We start from the raw sequence: 13,154 nt of genomic DNA on the forward strand, positions 1-13,154 counted from the left end.
CTTGACATTACCAGGCGAACTTGTGTACCAGGTGGCGCTATTCACTCACTCAAACTTACACTTGTTCAAAAAACACGGTACAAATCAGAGTCATGCGCTCCGTAGCAATAAATACAGTTACCGTCTTGTTACTCCTAAGCATAAGCTTTCGAAGTCAGAGCGTTCTCCATACATTATGGGCCCGTCCGTTTATAACAGACTGCCCGCAGTGGTCAGAGATGCAGCCTCCACCGATATATTTAAATGTAGACTACGAAAGTGGCTACTAACCTTATCTTTGTATGACGTCGATGAGTTTTTTAAACTACCGTGTACATAGGTTATTAAGGTACTATGAAATTGTATTAACTTATATTATGTTGTTTATATGAAATGAGAATTAATGTGAATGAGATCTATATTAAATATTACTCTGTGACATTGATATGTTTGTTTTAAGTACTATTGTACCTATTATTAAGACATTATGACCTATAACTTTGGCGTTATTAATAAAGTTTTGTATTTGTATTTTGTATTATTTGTATTTGTAAAAATTGTTCAGTATGACCTAAAAAATCATTACGTAATGAACGGTGGTTAAAATTTCACCCTGTGTATTAAGAGGGAAGTATACCATACAAAAAAAAAAAAACGTTTTTCACTTCTTAATATTTTCCATTGTCCGTGATTATTTAGTATGTTATTGACACATTAAAAAACTATGTTTTTAGGTTTTCCTTTTTTTTCAAATTTTGCAAAACTATTTTTTTTTAACGAAATCGATAAACCTAGAATATATTACGCTCAAGCGATCGAAATGAAAATTAAAGTGATTTGTTAAGATTTAGTTAATAGAAAACGTTTTCTCCTGAAATGGAATTTCATAGAAAAAATACCGTTATTTCGCTAGGATTGCAAAGCTATTCTTTTCTCTTAATAAAGTTCCTAATTACAGTATTAAAGGACATTCTTACACAAATCGACTAAGCCCCGCAGTGACCTCAAGAAGACTTATTTTGAGGGTCGTCAGACAACGTTATATATAATATATAAATACTTAACTTTTTGACGACCGGTTTGGCCTAGTGGGTAGTGACCCTGCCTACGAAGCTGATGGTCCCGGGTTCAAATCCTAGTAAGGGCATTTATTCGTGTGATGAGCATGAATATTTGTTCCTGAGTCATGGGTGTTTTCTATGTATTTAAGTATTTCTAAATATTTATAATATCGTTGCCTAAGTACCCTCAACACAAGCCTTATTGAGCTTACTGTGGGACTTAGTCAATTTGTGTAATAATGTCCTATAATATTTATTTATTTATTTACTTAAATACATTCAAATATCTTTATTATGGCCGAATCTCACGGCGAACTTGCTTAAAACTATAGATATCAATGGCCATTTATATATATTTAGGTATTATATTTATATGTCATTCTCACTCTCTCGAAAAGTTTGTTTTATTTATTTATTTAACCTTTATTACACAATAATACAATCATACAAATATAAATAGTACGAAAATACAATTGTAAAAAAGGCGGTCTTAATTCTGTAAGGCATTCTCTACCAGTCTCTACCATCCTGTGGGCAAAGCGAGGTATAGCTATTGTCATTGGTTGCCGAGATTATTTGTCCAGGAAAACAGCAGTCTCTTCAATTCCATAATGTTAACATTTACTAAACATGCTATTTTCGGTTTCTGTTTAAAGAATTTTATTTCTCATAAGATTTTTTTACAATTCACTTACATGAGAATTAGGAGTAAATAAGTTAACATTGTACGGGTGAGCGTATGCATGCGTATTTACATTCACACAATACAAACAAGTGCCCTAAATTACCATATATTTTGTGTTAGCTAAAAGCCTTTTCCTAACTTCCAAAGTATAAAAAATCCTACCATTCATTCCTTACATTTTATTCAAAAATGCATTTTACAGCAACTCAATTCGTAAACGCAATTTTCAAAATAGCAATTTACTTAAAGACGGCTTTGTGAACATGACGTGACGTCACCGTTAAGAGGCGACTTGTGCGTTTTGTACGATTGTCGGACTTTGACTGTCATTTCTGAATGTTGTATTGCTTATAATGCAAAGGGTTTTATATAAGCTTGTGATCCTGAATACAAACTGAATCGACTGAGCATTAAAAAACTTGTCATAATAGCCTATTGTATCTAGACAGAACAACAACACAAAAAACGTTTCTATATCCATACATAAAACGATTGCGTTTTATGAAGTCATTACACACTATTACTACATAAATATGTGCGCATCTACCTACTTTCAAATATTCATTTTGCACTTAGCTGATAGAAATACTTTATTTCATACAGAAATCACGCAAAAAACGTTATTTTGGTGTCACTTTGATAAAAATATAACGGTTTTTGCGTGATTTCTGTATGAAACATAGTTTTTCTATCAATTTAGCACAAACTAATATTCGAAAGTAGATAGATACGCACATATTTATGTTGTAATAGTGTGTAATGACTTCATAAAACACAATTGTTTTTTGTATGGAAAACGAACCACTTTAACCCGCTCATGTATAACTATCGATATCGCCTGCTCCCAACCCTACAATTAACAGGGTTGACAGTAATGAAATTTCACAATGCAAACAAAAGCCGAGGACTTCATAAAATGGCCGCTATTTTACTTTCCTTCAGTACACGGGATATGTACACGAGCTCTAATTAACACTCGCGATTAAATATTCAAAAATTGTGGCTTTTCATCAGAAAAGGGACCTTATGCTTTATGTTCTTAAGGTCCTTTCCTTCAAAAAAAGGCTGCTACATGTGCATAACGACCATAATAAGATGTAATGTTTTGAAAAGATGTGTCCCGCCGAGTTTCTTGCCGGTCCATATTGGGATGCCCTCCTCCAATTGAGGAGGGATTTAAATCGTGGGTCAGAGGTGTAGGGTTAGAGCCGGTGTAGCTTTATTTGACGTTCATAAGCGCATTGTAATATGCCTACTTGAATTATAAACTATCTTTATCTTTAATATTTTAAATATTTTTTTTACCTTCAAGTACAGTGTTTATAAGTAGAAAAGCCAATACCTTGGCAATCATTATATTATAATAATCTTATAAAATATTATTACAATAAAGCATAGATGACCTATTATGAGCAATTACCTTTAGAAATAAGGACGGAAAACATCCGATACGATTTTCAAGCGTCGATTGAGAAACTTTTTATTATAAGTGATTTTTTTGAGATAACTGTATAATTTATTTTCCATATTTGACATTCGGCCCGATTCGAAGAATGAGATACGATAACGATAAGTTCTGGTTTAGATAAGTCCTTATTTAGATATCGTTTGTATGTCGTATAATTGACAGAAGCAGCTCTATTCGGGCAACCAATGTCACTTTGACGTTAGAAATATCGTAGATAGATCTTATTGGGATCACAGCGGAATCGAAATAAACGTCAATTTTGACATGTCGTTTAGTTATCGGTCTTCTAAAGATCTTTTCAAGATCTTAAACGTGTCTTAATCATTCTTCGAATCGTGCCGATTGTTTTTGTTTCTTATTGATTTCATTTTATTTTATTATTGCTTTTCTATAAATTCTGACGATCATTTTCAGGTGAAAAGTTCCATTTAATAATTGTTGCTATCTGGATTATGATGTTTTTAGTCATTATTAGAATTTATTTTTGACACCACAATATAGATTCATACAAATTGACATGAATGTAATTTGTAATGCAATCGTATGTTGTTAAATACATAAATCTGAATCAGATGTGTAAATCTCTATGGTGAATTATTAATTCAACTTGGAAATGTAAAAGACCCTAAAGTCATAGAAATTACTAATACTAATAAGGTTTAGGGTCAGCAACGCGCATGTAACTCCTCTGAAGTTGCAGGCGTACATAGGCTACGGAGACTGCTTACCATTAGGCATTGTTTGCTACCGACGTAAATTAAAAAAAAAGGAGTAAAGGAGTCAAAATTATTTTCGTTTTCTTGTTATTTGTCCCCAAAAAATATTTTCATTTTATTTCATTTCAGATTAAATTAGTGTTTAATTTATCTCATGGTAAATGAAATCTACAGCTAAAAAAATATGCAATAGCATGTCTTTTTTTAATAAAACAAGCATGACAGAGTGATCCAAAACAAGACAATGAAAATAAAATAGACCCAAGGCTCTCCAAGGATTAACAAAAAAAAACTAATTAAAATGTTTTTTATTTTTTTATAGGACATTATTACACAAATTGACTAAGTCCCACAGTAAGCTCAATAAGGCTTGTGTTGAGGGTACTTAGACAACGATATATATGTATAAATATTTATAAATACTTAAATACATAGAAAACACCCATGACTCAGGAACAAATATCCATGCTCATCACACGAATAAATATGCCCTTACCAGGATTTGAACCCGAGACCATCAGCTTCGTAGGCAGGGTCACTACCAAACCAAACCGGTCGACTAATTATATAAATTAAGTGTTCCGCAACAGGTCTTACAAACTAATGCTAAAGACAGGACGATTAGCAAGAATAATTTCGTACATAAACCCGCTATCTCTTTCGCACAAGTATAGTTATAATGTTGTCCCGCCTATGTTGCCGGAGGACAATGACACTGTGGGAGCGGGACAGTAATATAATTACGCACGTGCAATAGAGAACGGAACATTCGGGTCAATGTTCGAAATTCGTCATGCTAAGCTTCCTTTATTCATACAATTTGTTTGGACAGCTATGGTGGAGCCATTACTTAGTTTGCAGTACATATGGTGCTACTTTACCGCACTAGTGCGAAAATTAGCATATTACGTTACTGTGTCGAACATTTAAAGGGCCATATGTACTGTAAAACGTTGTACGATACATGTGCGAATAGATAATTCTCAACTCGTGTCGATTTAAAGCACTCCCTTCGGTTGTTTTAATTTATCGCCACTCGTTCCGAATTTTCTATTTTTCGCGTTTGTATCGTAACGTACTAATATACAATGAATTTATATTTATGGGTCGTATGCTTGTTTGCCACCGACGTAGTATTAAAAAAAAAAATCAACAAATCCCACTTTCTTATAAGTCTCATGACGCCAAATACGGACGCACTTGGTAAATTATATAAATAAATATTGGACATTATTACACAAATTGACTAAGCCCCACAGTAAGCTCAAGAAGGCTTGTGTTGTGGGTACTCAGAGAACGATATAAATAATATATAAATACTTAAATACATAGAAAACATCCATGACTCAGACAAAATAAATGCCCTTACCGAGATTCGAATCTAGGACCATCGGCTTCATAGGCAGAGTCACTACCCACTAAGCCAGACCGGTCGTCAAATCATTAATCATTATCTGTCAAAATATCGATCGCACATGTGTAATATGTCATTCGGTAGCTTAATAACTAGGGCAGCGGTGGACTAAATACGGCCCGCGGGCCAGCTTCGGGCCGCAGGTTTTAGCAGGTCCGCCGAAGGTCCTTCAAAAGATTTAGTATATGGCCCGTGAAGTAATAAAAATGCATTAGTGCTGCAATTTTGGCCCTCCTCTAAATTAAACTTTCTGGCCTCCAATGAAGAAAGATCGATAGATAGAATTTGAGGTAGATTTTTTTTGATATTCGTATTTTTAGGGTTCCGTAGCCAAATGGCAAAAAACGGAACCCTTATAGATTCGTCATGTCCGTCTGTCTGTCCGATTCTGTCACAGCCACTTTTTTCCGAAACTATAAAAGCTATACTGTTCAAACTTGGTAAGTAGATGTATTCTATGAACCGCATTATGATGTTCACACAAAAATAGAAAAAAAAACAATAAATTTTGGGGGTTCCCCATACTTAGAACTGAAACTCAAAAAATCTTTTTTCATCAAACTCATACGTGTGGGGTATCTATGGATAGGTCTTTAAAAATGATATTGAGGTTTCTAATATCATTTTTTTCTAAACTGAAAAGTTTGCGCGAGAGACACTTCCAAAGTGGTAAAAAGTGTGTCCCCCCCCCCGTAACTTCTAAAATAACAGAATGAAAAATCTAAAAAAAATATATGATATACATTGCCATGCAAACTTCCACCGAAAATTGGTTCGAACGAGATCTAGTAAGTAGTTTTTTTTTAATACGTCATAAAAATTAAAAAAAAAATTTTTTTTCATCAAACCCATACGTGTGGGGTATCTATGGATAGGTCTTCAAAAATGATATTTAGGTTTCTAATATCATTTTTTTCTAAACTGAATAGTTTGCGCGAGAGACACTTCCAAAGTGAAAAAATGTGTGTCCCCCCCCCTGTAACTTCTAAAATAACAGAATGAAAAATCTAAAAAAAATATATGATATACATTGCCATGCAAACTTCCACCGAAAATTGGTTCGAACGAGATCTAGTAAGTAGTTTTTTTTTTAATACGTCATAAAAATTAAAAAAAAAAAATTTTTTCATCAAACCCATACGTGTGGGGTATCTATGGATAGGTCTTCAAAAATGATATTTAAGTTTCTAATATAATTTTTTTCTAAACTGAATAGTTTGCGCGAGAGACACTTCCAAAGTGAAAAAATGTGTGTCCCCCCCCCCTGTAACTTCTAAAATAACAGAATGAAAAATCTAAAAAAAATATATGATATACATTACCATGCAAACTTCCACCGAAAATTGGTTTGAACGAGATCTAGTGAATAGTTTTTTTTTAATACGTCAATAAATTAAAAAAAAAACATTTTTTCATCAAACCCATACGTGTGGGGTATCTATGGATAGGTCTTCAAAAATGATATTTAGGTTTCTAACATCATTTTTTTCTAAACTGAATAGTTTGCGCGAGAGACAGTCCCAAAGTGGTAAAATGTGTGTCCAAAGTGGTAAAATGTTGAACAAGATCTAGCAAGTAGATTTTTTTTTAATACGTCTTAAATGGTACGGAACCCTTCATGCGCGAGTCCGACTCGCACTTGGCCGCTTTTTATTTTAAAGAATAGTTCACCACACCAACTGGTAAAGGCCCTCTTGACTGTTCAAAAACTAATGAGAAAGTTGCATTTTATCCACACGTGGGGCAAAGTAGTCAGATGCAAATTTTGAGTCGTTTTGGTAGAATTGACTTTTAAATGATGATTTTGAATGATATATTTTTATTATGTTCATTTTGATTTGTTTTCTTTTTGGTATTACATAGTTAATATTTTCCCCGCATTAGTGTGATGAAAAATGTTGTGTTTTACTCAAATGCAAAAATTTTCTAACCGCTCGTATTAATATTGAAGCCCGAGCAAGCGAAAAATTCTAAAATTGAACCACTATCGTAGCGAGCATCTTAAGCGTCGCGTGGGTTTTAAGGCACGTGGGTTAGACAAATTGAGCCACCGAGTGGAACACAATATTTTTCACCACACCAACGTGAGGAAAATTCTAACTGCAAAACACTAAACTAAATCTAACCTAATTAAATCTAAATGAAGGTTATTACATATATTCCATTCAAAATCGTCATTTAAAAGACAATTCTACCAGCTAAAATAATGAAACAACTCACTATTTTCATCAAAACTTTGCCACTCTTGTGGGTAAAATGCAACTTTGTCATTAGTTTTTGAACGATCAAGAGAGGCTTTACCAGCTGGTGTGGTGAAAACAAATAAGTTTCAACTAATTGAGATTTAAGGCCGTATTTAGGTTTGCTAAAAACACGATATGGATTAGATATGTCAGTGTCAAAAATGACGTTTGTTCAAAAAACGTCACTTTTGATACTAACATATGCAATCCATATCGTATCTTTAGGAAATTTTAGACATATCTGGTTCGAGCACCATCTTGAAGGTCACGCCTCGTGATTAATTCCGTTGTTTTTTGCTCATTAATATTTTTTAAAGTGTAATATCGATAGCTTATTATACAGAGTGCAGTGAATGGAGAATAAATGTTGCAACGCGTTTAACCACCATTTTGGAGTCAACAGCCGGTAGTCCACGTGCTACTTGTACAGTCCAGCTATCGCTTTACAAGAGCTAATAAAATCACCGTACACTGTCTTGTACTAACCGTACAATGTTAGTCGTATTTAAAGCTCCTAAAACCTTGATACTGGCGAAATAGTCCCACTGGACTGAAGCCATAATTTTAATAAGTTCTGGCTTATTTTACATTGCGTTGTTTTATCACAGAGTTCATATGCCCACCTCCTGTCTCCATCATCAGATCAGCGCGATGGCACCATAATATTGCATTGTCACCCGACTTACATATGTATGCAAATTTTCAGCTTCATCGGAAACTAGGAAGTTGGTCAAAAACTTGCAAGATTTGACCCGTATACGCAGATACATTGCAAGTGTTTTTTTTAAACCACGACGGTGGCAAGCAAGCATACGGCCAGCCTGATGGTAAGCAGTCACCGTAGCCTATGGACGCCTGCAGCACCAGAGGTATTACATGCGCGTTGCCGACCCTTTAGTGGGTAAAAAGTGAATAAAGAGCTTGTAATAAAAAAGAAGAAGAAGTAGAAGTATCTTAAAGGTCGTATAGGGCCGTTATTTTCTATATATAAAAGCCTAAAAGGGTTAATAGATAGAGGTCAAACTGACTATCGACCTCATGTGACCTTAACGTAAGGTCGAAAGACCCATTTTCAAGTCTAGCCTGCAGCTAATATGTTTTGATAGTAAAAACATGAAAAATATTAGACTTGCAGGCGCATTCGAACGTATACTATTTATTTTAACGTATACGTATACGTTTTGAGTTAAAACAAAATAGTGGTGCATTGCTTACTGAATTATTATATATGGAAACCGTCAAAAATATTTTTGACACACAATTTTATTGCCGACTGCACTTTCTCTTTTTTGTATGTCTATCAAGTACTTCTGAAGACCTTTCAAATGAGCCAAAACTCAATGTGTATAAGTTTTCCCATCGTAGAGTTCCTTTGGCTACCTTCCGACTGCATCATCAGATCAGCTCAATTTTAGTATACTATTGCATTGTCATCGGAAATACAGAAGTATAACAAATTTCAGCTCAAGCAGACACCAGGAAGTGGTTCAAATTTAAGTTACAAGATTTGAAGCACATCTATATATATATATGTAGATGTATACAAAGAAGATACGCGGTAAAGCTAAATAAAAGTGTGTAAAAAGTGTGTAAAAAGAGTGTAATAAAATAAAACTCTTCTGTTCTTTTATAAAACCTATGAAAAAGTGTTCATTAAAGCCTAAATTGATTACCCTTTGGTTATGCGGTCGTATCAAAAATACAAGCTGTATTTTGCGAGCCGCTTCTTACTATAGAGATTAAAATAAGTTTTTGGTAAAAAAAAATTTTTGGTACAAGCTTTTATCGTTGACTGTACCTTTCTTTCCACAGGCAACTAATACTCATCGAGACAATTTTAAAAACCCCAAACATAATTAGGTTGTGTTGTTTTATCAGAGAGTTCCTATGGCCGCCTCCTGTCTCCATCATCAGATCATCTCGATGGTACCATAATATTGCATTGTCACCCGACTTACATATGTATGCAAATTTTCAGCTATATCGAAAACCGGGAAGTGGGTCAAATTTAACTTGAAAGATTTGATAACAGAGAACGGGACAGGTGAAACTAAATAAAAGTTTGTAAATAAAATAAAAATATATAAATATACACCTTGTCCGCCCCAATATTTCTGACAAGTTATATTAAACATATAAATCGTATATGTTCTATCATTTTACCTATTTTTATTCCAACAATTCATAAATGAATAAGAAATGAAAACTTTTACCAGATAATTTTATTAAATAAGTTATTATTTGTAGGAGAAAATTAACCTGATTCTTTGTTTCCCTTCACACCGGAGCAGGTATCTGTAACAAAATAAATAAATATTAATATCATTATATTTAAACAATATCTTCTTCCTCGCGTTGTCCCGGCATATTGCCACGGCTCATGGGAGCCTGGGGTCCGCTTGACAACTAATCCCAAGATTTGGCGTAGGCACTAGTTTTTACGAAAGCGACTGCCATCTGACTTACCAACCCAGAGGGTAAACTAGGCCTGGTTGGTATTAGTCCGGTTTCCTCACGATGTTTTCCTTCAGCGAAAAGCGACTGGTATACCATATACACACACACACATATACCACATATGTATGTATGGTATATATTCGTACATAAGCTCTGAAAAACTCATTGGTACGAGCCAGGGTAATATTTAAACAATATATTAAATAAATAGTTACTTGTATTACGAGGAGGAAAAATTGTTGTATAACCGATTGAGCTATTGATAGCCGGGCGAGCGAAATATTCCAAATTTCTATAGAAATTGTACTTAATTGTTAAGGAATTAAAGCGAGTTGAATTTTTATATATACCTATGAAGCCGATGTTCCCAGGTTCAAATCCTGGTATTTATTTGTGTGATGACCAAGGTATGACCAAATTTTTGTTTCTGAGTCATGGTTATTTTCTATGTATTTAAATATTTATATTTTATAGTGTGTAAATTCAATATGGGTGAATATTTAAACGGCGGTTAGCATAGCATAGATCTAAGAAGCATATTGAAATAAATTTTATATCATAGGAATGCTAACCAGCGTTTATTCGCCCGTATTGAATTTACACACCATGTATAATAACGTCCTTGCCAGGCTTCGAGTCTAGGATCATAACTTTATAAACTGTGCTAAAACATATTAACGGGTTTATTCAAAGTGTATACATAATAAACGTATTAAAAAAACCGATATAAGAACATAAAATAACGTCGAGTATGAGTTAATAACAACCCAAATTTTCATTCAAAACGAACCGACTCGAGCGAAAAAGCTAAAACATAATTATTACTAAACACCATACGAATATTCGCCAGTCGTTCAAATTTACGACTATCCCCATCCCGTTCACTCCCATTCATCGTTATACATTTCGATTATGCCCCGTCTCTCTCGCCCCGCGCCTGCGCGGTGACTGCCTCTTTGTTCAGATGGTATTATGTACATTATATGTGTGTATATGAATGTATGGTTTACATTTTTGCTACGATCTTTTGAAGCTGTGAGTTTAGGATGCGTTATCCGACTTTTGTATTATTTTATTAGTGACATTGAACCGTTTTGGGAATGTTACCGGCTTCTTCATAGATAAAGATTAAGTTTATTTTTCAATAAGACATATTACAATGAGCTTATGAACGTCAAATAAAGCTACGCCAGCTGTAACCCTACATCTCTGCCTAGTACTCTAGTTAGCTCTATATAGCGATCCGGGCATTTATAAAGGCGTGCGCAGAACCGAAGCCAACATGTAGAGGCCCTTTTGACTCTTTAATGAAATGTAAGGGGTACATCAAGTGCCCTTGCCCGTGTCGTGGGACGCATGTGGAGGCAGCCGCCAGGGTATAAGGACTATTGAGAGTTGATGGAAACTAAAATGATATGGGTTATTGGGTGAAGGTGGTGGACTAAATACTGGGCTATGGGATAAAATAGGATGCCTGCCTAATAAGATAAGATAAGATAATGATTTATTTGCGTAAACATGGTAAATTGAAGTTGACATAATCATTATAAGCAGTAGGTATCACATGTTTAGCCAATGGCAGCATGCAGATATTGATCTTAAAATTAAGCTATATACATTCATAATAAACTATGTATTAACATTACATTAATTTCCCATTATACCTATTAATTAAATGTCATATTCATTATCATTATTCCAATACATAACTACACATAATTAATTTATAAATATCCAAATTTAATGTTATATTGACACAAAGTACGTTCATTTATAACTATTCATTAATTTAATGAAATACATGGTAAGTATATCATATACCGTAAAATGGGGTGAGTAGGGATAAAACTGACATTCAAACCTCGATAAAAAATATATTATAATGAATGTAAATTTGGTACGCTAATATTTATACATAAATAATAGTCGTCGTAATTAACTGTCGTTTCATTTCATAATTTTGACAATAAGCATAACATAGTGCATAATCCCACCTCACCCCGTAGTTGGGGTTATAAGGGATAGCAGGGTGAGTTGGGAAAATGTACGGGGTAAAACTTTCGGATTGAGAATTGCGGATTAGCGTGCTTTGATCCGCTGTCCGTTCCTCTCCGCTCATCCTTATCGCTGCTCTTCCGCGTGATCGCTCCCAGCCACCCTGGTCCTGCTCACGGCCCCATATCTTATACCTCTCACTTCGAGAGATTCCAGTTTTTTTATCGTTATAATTTGGCTATACTGATCCTGAATCTAGGCGCAATTAATTTTGTTTAGTATAAAGGACCGTGGGCTATTTTGTATGGAGCTTGGCTCCAAAACCAACACAGCTGAGAGTTAGGTCGTTAAATAGGTCTTCAAATCTAGTTCATTTAATTCTATGGGCACCAAGCGGAATTCCATTGCAGAACTGAGATATTTGTATTTTAGTCAAAATGTCATCACTCTTATTACCTATTTATGGTCCTTCCATTTTGACACTTGGAGACACTTTACACCTCTAAATCTTATTTGTATTAGTACTCTGACATTGGGGACCTTTTATATCTCCAGATTTAATGTATTATTAAGCATAGAGACTATACACTACTGTTATATTGTAGTAATTGGGTGAATCAACTTTTTTTGTTTTGTTATCCTGTCCCGTTGTCCAAGGGACAACAGTGGCACAGTTTGTTTGAAAAGACGTTGTATGCCGTTCTATTAACATGCTTAGTAGGGGGCCCATTATGGACATTGGTTATAACGACCACAAAAACGCAAGTTTAATACATTTAAGTACCATAAAATCAGTATTTCAATGAACTTTTGTCCCCTGGACAACTAATCGTAACCATGGCAACGAGTGACGCTAAAAAGTTGATTCTCCCAATTATTTATTTTAAGATTATATAATGTAATGTTTACCAATTTATTGGCTGTTGAATTTATAAATGTTGCTACGTATTTTTCATGTCACTATATGATGTTACTATAAATGTTGACTTGTAAAATAATTAATTTAGTCGTTATCTTTTATCTATTTTTCAATTTGTTCACTCTATATTATTTTATGTCTTTTTTCCTTCTTGTCTATTACCTTTCGTGATTTTTCTTACTTGATGGTCTCATCGGAAGATCAGCGCTGGAAGCCA

At 34.2% G+C, this 13,154-nt stretch overlaps 1 protein-coding gene across 8 annotated transcripts in view; it reads right to left on the reverse strand.

Moving 5' to 3' along the window:
• LOC133532465 (nucleolysin TIAR) overlaps positions 1-13,154 on the reverse strand; it is a 231,756-nt gene that overhangs the window by 137,178 nt on the left and 81,424 nt on the right. For 3 of the 8 annotated variants that reach the window (XM_061871151.1, XM_061871153.1, XM_061871152.1), the window contains exon 2: positions 9,826-9,861. The exons of the other annotated variants lie outside the window; for them this stretch is intronic. The gene's annotated coding sequence lies outside the window, so the exon portion shown is untranslated. The remainder of the gene's footprint in view (positions 1-9,825; positions 9,862-13,154) is intronic. 8 annotated transcript variants of the gene reach the window in all.

Source organism: Cydia pomonella, chromosome 27 (assembly GCF_033807575.1).
Source record: "Cydia pomonella isolate Wapato2018A chromosome 27, ilCydPomo1, whole genome shotgun sequence".
Taxonomy (NCBI): domain Eukaryota; kingdom Metazoa; phylum Arthropoda; class Insecta; order Lepidoptera; family Tortricidae; genus Cydia; species Cydia pomonella.